We start from the raw sequence: 12,289 nt of genomic DNA, 5'->3' as shown, positions 1-12,289 counted from the left end.
CCGAACGCAATGCTTAGATAAGCCTCTTGTTGCCAAGATTTAAAACGTGGAGTTGCAGACTTCCATGCAAAGAGGTGGAGAAAATCAAACATGACGCACAATTCCAAGAGGTTTCCATCCCATCCAGCGAGTCTGTCTCGCCGGCTGTGCCGGCTGCCGAATATTCCAATTTGTCATTCAAGGGGGCAACCTCATATTCACTTTGCAGCCCTGCGCTGCTGCCTGGATTAAACTTACATGTGTATGGCTTGCACTAAACACAAAGAGCGGCAGTGCACACACAGGCAAGGCAGTGGGAGGGGAGAGAGAAGGAGGGGAGGGAATGTAGTGGGAGGGATATGAAGGGAAGCTATGAGGAGTAATACTCGAGGGCTGCAGGGAGAGAGAGAGAGACAGAGAGAGAGAGAGAGAGAGAGCAAAAAAACCCTCTATTTTGAACATGTGGTATCTACTGATTCCACTGGCACAAGCACAAAAAGCTGGAAGACAAATTAATAAACAAAACAATTAAATAAATATTAGTAACAATAATAATACCAACAACAATAATAATATTGAGAGAGAGAGAGAGAGAAAGAGAGAGAGCAAGCTCTCGCATGGGTCAATTCATGAAATATTTATTATGGAACTTTATCTGCTCAAGTATGTGTCAATGGCACCTTACGGATGAGATGCAGATGTTGTGAACCATAACAGCTCCCTCTACTGGAAGGTGGAAACAATAAAAACAAAAGTGGTTTATTCAATTTTGTCTCATCAAATCACCACATTACAAGTGAGAGAAACAAGCACCCAGTTACTGCAGTATCTTTTTGTTCCGCATTTAAAAATAAAAAAAACAAAAAAACTGTGTTGTACTGAAAAAGCATACCTGCTGAATGCCTGAACTAAACCAAATATGATAATGGTTTGCTCTTTAAAGATAATAACATAGTATTTATAGATCGCAGAGAATGTGGAGGAGGCATGTGCGTGGAGTAATACAATACTGAGGCTTATCTGAGCCGACCAGCTAGTGTGCCTGGGAAATAATTAAAAGAGATGCCATTAGGAGCAGACATGGAGTACGGCCATTGAAAAAGCAGCATCTATCAAAGGAATTCAACAGGCAGGCTGGTGCCAACTGACAACCGTATTCTTAGAACAGTGACCTTCTGCTCTCCGGGACATAAATAGAAACAAGGATGAAAAAAAAATAATCCTGATTGAAAGCAACTGAAATCTAAATTTGATTTTGAAGTTTTCACAACCCTGAACTTGTGTGTGCATGCCTGCGTCTGACGGTGCGTCCCATTAACGGGCACCAGTGGGGCGGTGGTTGTGGTGCTGAATTAGGTCGATGGGGAGCTGAGTTGGCAATGATGCCATTCTATCCACCCTCACTTTCTCTACCCTCTGTCCAGATTGATTCAGACGTGAGCAGTCAGGCATGAGGGCAGCAGCCTAACCTGGTACCCGCCTTGACCCCTCCACCCACCGCGCCTTTGAAGCATTTATAAAAACACGCACATACTCCTCCCTTGCGGCCAACGCTAGGGGAGACAACACCTCCCCCAATCAGCTCTCCTTCCAGGGCCCCAGATGGTGACATGAGTGAGTACGGAGACGCAACAGAGGCTGAGGACGGGGGTTCTGGCTTCTCCGATTGAGTATCAGCCTTGAAACCCACACCAGCCCACGTACCTAGCTTAACCAAAACACCAGCCCTGCAGTCTCGCTAGGGCTAAGGAGCTCAGGAGCCAAACCACACTTGAATCTTGAAACTCTCTCAAACGGCAATAGAAATGTACAAGCAACAGCTTTGTTGCTGTATCCAATCTAGAACATCGAAATATGTATTTATTGCTGCACAATGCACTAAAATACCAGCACACATCATAACGCACACTAGTAATCCATCACATAAATTAATCAATAGCCCGACTGTTTCTGATGAATTGCTTTTTGTGGGATTTAGTCCATCCCATTTCCAGTCTCTAGCCTATACACCAATCAGCCACAACATTATAACCACCACTAATATTGTGGAGCTCCCCCTCGTGCTGCCAAAACAGCTCTGACCCATGGAGGCATGGACTCCACAAGACCTCTGAAGGTGTCCTGTGGTATCTGGCACCAAGACTTTAGCAGCAGATCCTTTAAGTCCTGGAAGTTGGGAGGTGGGACCCCCCATGGATCGGGCTTGTTGTTCCAGCACATCCCACAGATGCTCCATCAGATCGAAACCATACACCGGCCACCCACATGATGTAGAAGAAAACGTGATTCATCAGACCAGACCACCTTCTTCCATTGCTCCATGGTCCAGTTCTGACTCTCACATGCCCACTGTAGGCGCTTTCGGCGGTTGACAGGGGTTCAGCATGGGCACTCTGACTGGTCTGCGGCTACACATTCCCATACGCAGCAAGCTACGATGCACTGTGTGTTCTGACATCTTTCTATCATAGCAGCATTAACTTTTTCAGCAATTTATGCTACAGTAGCTCTTCTGTGGGATCGAACCAGACGGGCTAGCCTCCGCTCCCCATACACATTAATGAGCCTTGAGCGCCCATGACCCTGTCGCCGGTTCACGATTGTACTTCCTTGGACCACTTTTGGTAGGTACTAACCACTGCATAGCGGGAACACCCCACAAGACCTGTCGTTTTGGGGATGCTTTGACCCAGTCGTCTAGCCATCACAATTTGGTCCTTGTCAAAGTGGCTCAGATCCTTACGCTTGCCCATTTTTCCTGGTTCCAACAAATCAACTTCGAGAACTGACTGTTCACTTGCTGCCTAATACAGTATATCTTACTCCTTGACAGGTGCTATTGGAACGAGATGAGCAATGTTATTCACTTCACCGGTCAGTGGTTTTAATGACGTGGCTGATCAGTGTATAATGCCATACATGTATTCCATCCATCAAACTGTATGACATAATTATGGCATACACTAACAAGATGGGTCCGATTGTTGTAAACAATCCTGGCTAGCATGGCAAACTATAGAAATTATGTATAAACCATTACAACCTTGATTTCTATCTCATGCACATTGTGGTGTGGGGGTGGTGGTGTCATGACGAGGGCTCCTCTCCTGTGTGTGTGGGGGGATGGAGGTTTTACCTGTTGCTTGTTGATTAATGTAACAAGCAAAAGGCACACAGCCACACTGATCCTGGGCCCAATTACCCAAGCCCGGGACATGTGTGGCGGCTCAAACCACACCACCCCCGCACCACACACATATTCGGCCAGGCACTGTCTTCGTCAATGTTGGCTGGTGCTTCAGTGAATTTCGGTGAAAATTTACAAAAAAAAACAATGTAACAAGCTAACGAGTCATACGTAAATAATATCCAGAAGTATACACATAGTTGAAGCATGTTGCTGCCCTGCAGGGCATATTTAGCAAAATATTTTATTTTCACATAATAAATGTTGACCAATTAAAGTGTGTACCTGGTCACCGTGTAATAAAGCATGACCAAATATGTCTGTGAAAGACAGGGAAACAAAGATACATCCGTGGCTGCTTGCACACATTAAAACAATGTTTAAAATAACACTTTGGATACACTGTTCCTAAACAAGCGTACCATAGCCCGCCAATGTACGTAAGTGTTGAGGTCCATTACTTCCTCTTAAAATCAAATGAATCCATTTCCCCCCCTCGCACTTCATTTTATAGAACTGCCTTTCCTAGCGCAATCTCCGTCCCCTTGCCGCGATTAAGTGCCCGTTTTGTGCTTATCCAAAAATCTACTGAACGGCTACAGTCCCCCTCGGACATTCAATCACCGTGAATGAGTGCAGCGCTCTGATAGGGCCCTGTGCTACGCTCAGCGCGCGGGGGAGGGAGAGGGGAGATAAGCTGCAAAGGGAATATACACGACACACAATGGTGCACTGTTACAGGTAGACTTCTGTGACCACGACCACAGCTGAGTAGAAATCACAGGATCTGAGGGGGGTGCAGGGAAAGAACCGAGAGACCGAGGGTATGGCACGGGGAAACACAAATACGGAAAAACCCTTCTGTAGCGAGGGCCAATTGTGAAATTCCTCAACGCTGGAACTACACCAGGCGCCTCGGCATGGGTCGAGCGAGGCTTTTTACCGCTGCGCCAACGCGCCTGGTCTAGCTCCAGCGTTAACATTGTGTTTGTTGCGACAGTGTTTTCAGTTTCTATGTCTTGGCCTGAGATTATCTTTAGAAGTACAACTCATGATGTGTGCACTTTCCTTGGAAGAATGATTCCATGGTTTTCCATATTAGATTTTGTTTTCATTAAATCAAAAATAAAACTACAATACATTTCATGAATTTAGAACACATGCAGAATCTTAATACTTACTAAATTGGTACCTGAGAATTGTGATGTGTCTCGAATCAAGGGGTCCCTGTTGATTGAGGCTGAGCATGTTAAAATTCTGTCAAAATCATAGCCTCCATCCATATCTCTCTCCAATCGAAAAGAGTGGAACAGCTAGTAGATCACACACACACACACACACACACACACACACACACACACACACACACACACACACACACACACACTCTACCGATCTGATCGACCGGCGTTATTCAGCGCTGTTCCGCGCCCCGGTAAAGTGAACTGTGTTTCCCCATGTAATCTAACGGGAATATTTAACTCCACGGTTTAACATTTTTCTACTATTTATAAATCCAACTTGGTTTTGAAAATACGTTGAGAGATAAAAAAACAAAAAACAAAAAGGAACACGAATCTGGAAAAATCTCATCTTCCTTCAAGAATGTTTTTTCCCCCCAATTTATTTGGCTGCTCCTGGCGATTTTTGAAATGCGCGAGATGGCGAGTTTTGCAGTGGTGAGAGACACACACACACACACACAGACACAGACACACACACACACACACACACACACACACACACACACACACACACACACACACACACACACACACACACACACACACACACACACACACACACACACACACACCCTCGGCTTTGTCCACCCCTTATTGTCCCGGACAGCAGAGAGGTTTGCAAATCAATAAAGCCACACTGTAATGAAGCCTCATGGGAATCCCACAGCAGAAGTTTGAGCAAAGCCAAGTGACCTCCCACCCAAAACCTCTAGGCCCCCTATTCACCCAGGAGCACCACCGAAGGCAGGGGAGGGAAGACAGCTCTGCTAATCTACGGAGAGTGGAACTCTCGACCACCACGGCACTGTGGGTAGCAGTCATGAGCAATGTTCCTTCACAACACAATCACGCCAGCATCAGTTCTAAAAATAGCCATTCGTGTCCTGCATCAATTGTGCACAGCAAGCCTAGATAAAATACAATGACTGCCCTAAGCTACTAAATAAATACACCAAAAGTTGAGATTCGTTGCCAGCTACTGCTTAAACTATTTGCTTTCAGGGGGACTGTGTCTACCTCCATGATGCTGAGAAAGGCACAAGGGCTGGCAGCCTGTGTTGTTGGGGCGCTAGATGTGTCCAAGCCAGTCTAGCAGTCAGTAACTGTCTGGATGGGTGGGGGCGACTGTTGAGATGCTCAGATAGCAAAGATGCCTCAGAAGCCTGCAATCAAATAGCGGTATTAAGATCTTAAAATAACTTGCACTCAAAGCCGGGTAAATAATCCATACTCCACCTAAATATAAAACTCAAGATTAAGTTTTGGTGTTTCCCCATGCCTCGTACTCTCGCTCAGCACAACACCTCTGCCTCGGCTGCCGTCTCTCACCATGAACGTAAGCTTATATAGCGGCATCAGTCCAAGGCCATGTGATGTGACATGCGGCGCCCAATGTTTGTGCTGGAACGCAGAGACATGGCGGCGCTCATGACTCGCGTTTCGTTGGCCAGCTGTCCGGGGCAGGTTTGGGTTTCACTGATTGAGAGTTTAATTGAACAGAATTAGAGAGGATTTGAGTGACTGAGTGAGATGGATAGCTGCCCCAAACGGCTGGTCTGAGGTTGGAGGAGTGTTGTGGGATATGGAAGGTCAGTGTGAAAAGAAGACGACTTAAGGGAGTCAAAAGACACCACTGGAAAGCATCTGTCACAGTGCAGCCTTATATGAACATATGTTGCATGGTAATGGCCTCTCAACCTGTAATATTAGTTTGTGGCACCCAAGCACTGACAGCCTGCTGGGCAACGTACAATTGCTTCCTGTGCCTGGGTGTTTCGTCACTGAAGCAAAAACGGAATTGTGACAAAAAGACAATAAAAAAAAAACCACTACTGGGGTATTATCCAGGCTAAAGCTAATTAATACAGTACGTCAGCAGAATCCAGGAGTCCCTGAGACAACAGTGAGTCGAGACAGAATGAGGGGTAAAAGGAGAGAACAGAGTGATGCAGACAAAAGTCCCATCTGCGAGCAGCAAATTGAATTCTCCAGTGAACACGATGAAGAGATTCCCTGCAGACAGCAGGGCTCAGGAGGTGCCGTCCCTTCTGCCGTCCCGACCAACAGACCAAGAGGGTTTAAATCAGAGGGCTGGGAGGGAATCCCAGCTCTTATGTAACCTCACCGCAACAGTGTCTCTCCGAATCTGGCTGAGAAACAAAAGGGGGATTCTTTATGGAGTAGACGGTAAACAAAACAGAATAACTCTGGTACTTCAGAGTGCAGACGAATGGATGGGGACGAAATCTTCATTTTGTTTTTGAGCGCTCCAGCACAGAAGCGATCTGGCAGGAGATCAGATTCAGCCTTTAGGTAACAAGGTGTGACCAACTGAAACAGACTGAACTACAACAGATCCAGGAAGCATAGTACACTCACTAATCCAAGAAGGAGAGACTCCTAGAGTCAGGGGCGCAAAACAGAATAATCTGTCTTGTTCCACAGAATATAGCTCTTCTTCATGCCTGTGTGCATTCATCCTCCCCAACATCCCATGAACCGTGGGGACCTTTGTCACAGCTGACTGTGTCCAGGAGGTACACACTCATCACCCTGTTGATGTGAATAATCATCACGGATAAAAACACATTGATGACATTTTGTAAGAGAAAACAATCCACAGCCAAAAGGGCAATAAAGCAACAGTCAGTAAGCTTCAAAGAAGACCTGTGTTATTGAATGATCCATCACTTTGTGGTTAACCTTGGAACAAGTGCCTTTTTAACCACAGACTCAAAGTGTTGACACAGAGATTACAGCCCAGGGGGGTCGAATCATGGACGCGAAACAGCTGGCTCCTGTTTTTCATCAGCCACTTATTAGGTGACCTTTCATCGCCTGTATACATGTGTGTGTCTGTGCCTACTGTCACATGTACCTGTGGAATGTATTAACGTTAGACACCAGACGCCCTGTCACATGGTCGGCTGGGTGCTAACTATGTGTCCTTCCTCTGCTCTACAGTTACCGGTCGCAATCTCCAAATTCCTGACCTCAACATTCAGAGGTCTCAGTGGCTGAGCCGGTACCTCCCATCACGCATCAGCACCTTGACATGACATCTTTAAATAGCCGAGGGACAACAGCATGAAAAGAAATAAACAGCAGAGCGCTATAGCTCGCGTTATATGCAAGGACAGCACTGCCTTTGCAGAGACTGATGGCATGATGGAGCGACGGAAAGGAAATGATAAAAGACAGACTCATAGAGGGAAAGGGTGGAAGGTCAAGTGATAAGAGGAAGGGAAAGCACCGTGACTCTGTCCAGTAATGTATTTTCGACAAGCGATGCAAGTGCTCCCGGTAGGGACTGGAAGTGGATCCAGTGCGTTGAGGGCGCGCGGGGGTGGGGGGGTTACATGTACATGCCCAAAAACAGCAGTAAAATGGAAACTGTAAGAGGAGCAAGTACAAGGGAAAAGAGAGATATATCATCTGGTCCATTAACTGTGTGGACAGATTGAGGCAAGATGGAGTCAGGGATAAAGATAACTGTGGTGCCAGTGAACCATGAAAATTGCATATTCTGCAGAAAAACAAGGCATATGTAAAGTTAAAGTCCTTGCAAAGCCAAAATAAATATGCGTTCTGAGTTTGTCACACCTCAGAAAAATGTATTATTACCCACCCGGACCAAATTTGAAGGATGAAAAAAAATGGTTTCAAAATTGTGAAAAATAAACAAACAAACAAACAAACAAACAAACAAATAAATAAAATAAAATAAAATAATAAATAAAATAAAAAAAGAGGCAGTTCCCCTGTTCTGAGACGCTGGGGGGCGTGTCCACTGAAGACCCCGAAAACACGGCCAATGGCATCAATCACGTCAAACGTTTACATTGGAGTACATTGCATATTTAAATGTTCTGCTGAACCCAGTCCTGTCTCGCGTTGCTCACCTCAAAGCCCAACTGTCCGGTGGGTCCAACCAGGTCGGGGCTCTGCAGCCTGCCAACATGCCGCTAACCAAACCCTGTGCGGTCAGACCAACGGAACGGTTCCCATTTGTTCTGGGCACCATTACTTTGTAACACTTATGTGTTTAGAAACAAATCACTGAATTCACTTTACAGTGACAAACCAAAAAGGACAGTTACCTATACGACATAAGCTGCTTTCACACATGAACTCTGGACATTGTCCGGATAATCAGGTCTGGACATTCTCTGGGGTTGCCCTTTCACACATTGTAGCACACAACTGGAGATTGTCTGTGTCCAATGCATTCGCACCTACTGGAAATACTCTGTTTGGTTTAGGCGAGGGGCGGGGCTGGGTAGAGCGTGCAGGAGGCGAGACGTGACACAGTAACGCTGGAGAGTTTTAAAGCACACCCAAGATGGCGGAGGGGGTTACCAACTTGTCTTTTTGAGTTGATACTCCAAGTATTTGGAAGTATCCGCATTATAAACAAAAGAGTGGAAAGGAATATAAAGGAAACCGGAAAGGAGTACGGAGCAGCTACGCTTCGTGCACGAAGATCCGCACAAAGGTAAATAACTGGCACATGATAGAGACGTCATTAACACGCGAGCCGCCCACTTGCTCGCTGTGAATGCTCCAGACCATAACCTGCTCTGTTCACACGTACCACTCAATCGGACATTACACAGACTTTTACTAGGGTGCTGGCTGGTCCGGTTAACGTCCTGTCCAAGTGATTCTGACATTTTCATTCACACATACAGCTCATGCGGGTCATGTCCAGATAATTTCAGGGTTACAGTGCATGTGTGAAAGCAGCTTTAGTTTTTCCAAGTACATGTTGTTATTTGTCTCTATGTTTATCGGTCTCACATGTGGTGATTCTCCTTCCTACTGGGGGGGGGGGATTGGTGGCGGTCTTGTATAATAAAAAAAAAAGCTGTGCTCTTGTTGTCCACAGGACAGAGTTGTTGCAGCAGTTCTTGATGATTAATAAAGAGTGGGATTGCAGGTTGAGAATTTTAACTCCACTTTCGGATTAACTCTGTCTTGGATGCAATGGCATACAAACACTCTGTGTGGTATGCCAGGCATGATGACAGCACAGGTTTAAAAAAAAATAAAATAATAATAATCTTTATCACAGTATTTGTGAATTTGATGTGATTAATAAAGTACTATCTTATCCTATCACAGTGCCCAGGCAGCTGAATAAAGCGAGGCCGATTGCTCTATTTTTGATCAATAGGTTGGGTGTTTTGAATGGTACACTTCTTTCTACATTAAATTAGTCTCTAAGCTTGGACCAACTGGATATTTGTTTAAAGGGTTTGATCCCAGTGCTCACAATCTCTCAAATCAAACTGACAACCACCTGTCTAACGTTACACTGTTGGCTGAACAGTGTAAAGTGTTGTGTTCTCATACAAATTGCGTATTCATGCACATTTTTGCACATTAATGCAGAACAATAAAATACTACCCACTAAGATGACTCCATAGCCCAATGAGAGATTTTAGGAAATCAAAACATCATGTATTATTCAATTTTAAAACTAGACAGTTTGGGAAATATATACAAAGAGTTGTTAAGCACAGCAGGATACAAAGTGACAACAGCACAATTCCCCAGCCTCGGTATCTAAAAGGCTCGGGAGAGCGGAGGGGACTCACTACCTCCTGTCACTACTCGGTATTCATACAGTACAGAGCAATGGCCCCGCAGCCATGCACACCACACAGACACCCACACACACAAAATTAACACAAATGTTGCATAAAGTCAGAAGATGGGTCCACAGGAAGAAGGGAGCAAGGGAAGGGTTCAGAAAGAGTGCTATATTTACAGATGTAACAAATTAAGCGAGCTTGACTCATCAGTTTGGTAAATAAGAACATGCTCCTAAAACTATTGCAGAATGGTACCATCTGTACTTGGCTGAAGTCGCATTCGGGATTTTTCTTGAGATCACCTATCAGGGGCCAATTTCATTACCAAACTGATGTTTTGTATAAAGTTCACCAAAAATACCTTAAACTTCTGAATGTGTTCTTACGCCACCAAAGGATGCAGTGATTGGTGATGTGGCTAAGTGGATTAGACCTGATATCACAGTATTTCATTTAGACAAATGAACTTACGCTCCAATGGAGGGAAACTCAAAGGGTGTACTTTCAAAGAACACAAGTCCTATTGGAGTATCAGATATTGATAAATGGCCCGTGACTTCAACTAAATTGTCCAGCATTAGAGAATTTACATTAAGAAAACATACCACAATACGACCCCTCAGTGAAGTCACCAAACAATCACTTCAACAGAATCGCTGGCTGATACTACTGTAAATACACAATGTATTTGCAAGGATTTTTCAATTGTTTTACACTACAATTGTCTGTCACTTTTGGACTGAGGTGGAATAAATTATCTTATGCATCCAACTAAAAATACAAGATACAATACAAAATGGATCTGTCCTCAATTTACGGTTCGACTCATCGCCAAGTGAATGAATAGCATATTCATGGCACCATACTGACAGGAGCCAAGTTCCCACCCCTTTTTAACAAGCAAGCCTGTCAGATTTCCTTTCACTTTAAGGAACCGGGGAGGCTACAGATTAATCTCAGGGACTGGGGGCTAACTGTAGCTGAACTGACAGGGTCTTCTGCCCACTAGGTATGGTGGGGAAAACGAAAACGTCACATGACGCATTGCTTCTTCCAACATGGCAGGGCACGTTTTTTTTTTTGTGTCCGCCCATGCTTTAGCCCCTCGTGTCACCCAGCATCAACCATCCTAAAACGAAACTTTATTTGATGGAATCAAATTACGGAATGCAAGATTAAATATACAGTATACATCCATTAGTAGTGACAGGGTCTTCTGCCCACTAGGTATGGCAGGGAAAGCGAAAACGCCACATGATGTATTGCTTCTTCCAACATGACAGGGCACTTTTTTTTTTTGTGTCCAAGCCAAAACTTTATTTGATGGAATCAAATTAAGGAATGCAAGATTACATATATACCCATTACTTTTATATATTATATCACATATATTCCACTCAGTCACTGAACGTCCATAATGCTAAGTCAATGCCTAATTGTTACTTAAATCTACTCAATCAAACCTTTTCTAAACCAATCAACTTCCTCAGCTTTCATTCTTACAGAAAGAATATACAACTTTAATTATGCTATTTAAAAAGCCATGTATCCCAACAGTTTCATTCAAAACTGCTCGCCAATGATTTTAACAATATTATTTTGGCTTCTTTCTTTCAGAAAGGCAGAAGAACAGTAACAATCTCAAATGGGTGAACTGCAATTTAAAAAGGCAGTAAACTCGTCCAGAACAATGAGAGGGGATGAACTGCGAGGTCCTTGGCAATTCTCACCCCTTGTGCCGACGCTCTTCTTCTGACTAGTGTGTTCTGACAGCCTGTCAGGACAGGGCCGGCCAGACACCGCTCCAACATGAACTAAAGAGGTCATCACCGGAAAAAAAAAAAGTCATTTCCGACCATTCAAACATCATCTCCCTCTTCAGTATGAAAAACATAGTTCCCTCATCTCTGCAGCTCCTCTTAGTGTAGCACTACTGCCAGCTAGTGGGGTGAAATAAAATAGACGTGCAACTAAGTACAGTATGCAACTAAAGCCAGTGAGCTATTAATTTGCTAAAGTTAAGCCCTCGCTTAAAGAAAAGTCTTTACACAAAAACCTCAACTTGAGAGAATTGCAACAGCAAGAGAAAGAGTAGGAGAGAAGAAAGAGAGAACATAATAGAAAGAGTACAGAGAGAAAAGAGAAAGACTGTCTTTATACTGTACATACCAGTGAGCAATTTGATAACGCTATGTTTATTTTCATTAAATACAAAACAAAGTGTTAAATTGTTTGCGTTGCTTGAATTGTTTTAGTTTAGTTTTCAATTAAATCAGAATCA

At 44.2% G+C, this 12,289-nt stretch overlaps 1 protein-coding gene across 4 annotated transcripts in view; it reads right to left on the bottom strand.

Annotated features, from left to right (window-relative positions):
* Window positions 1–12,289, bottom strand: part of kcnab2a (potassium voltage-gated channel subfamily A regulatory beta subunit 2a) — a gene marked incomplete at its 5' end in the record, with an annotated part of 56,008 nt that overhangs the window by 29,513 nt on the left and 14,206 nt on the right. The gene's annotated exons all lie outside the window — the stretch shown is intronic.

This window comes from Zeus faber (assembly GCF_960531495.2).
Source record: "Zeus faber genome assembly, chromosome: 5".
In the NCBI taxonomy this organism is placed as follows: Eukaryota; Metazoa; Chordata; class Actinopteri; order Zeiformes; family Zeidae; genus Zeus; species Zeus faber.
The sequence above is the reverse complement of the archived record's forward strand: the minus strand, read 5'-3'. Positions and strand labels throughout refer to the sequence as shown.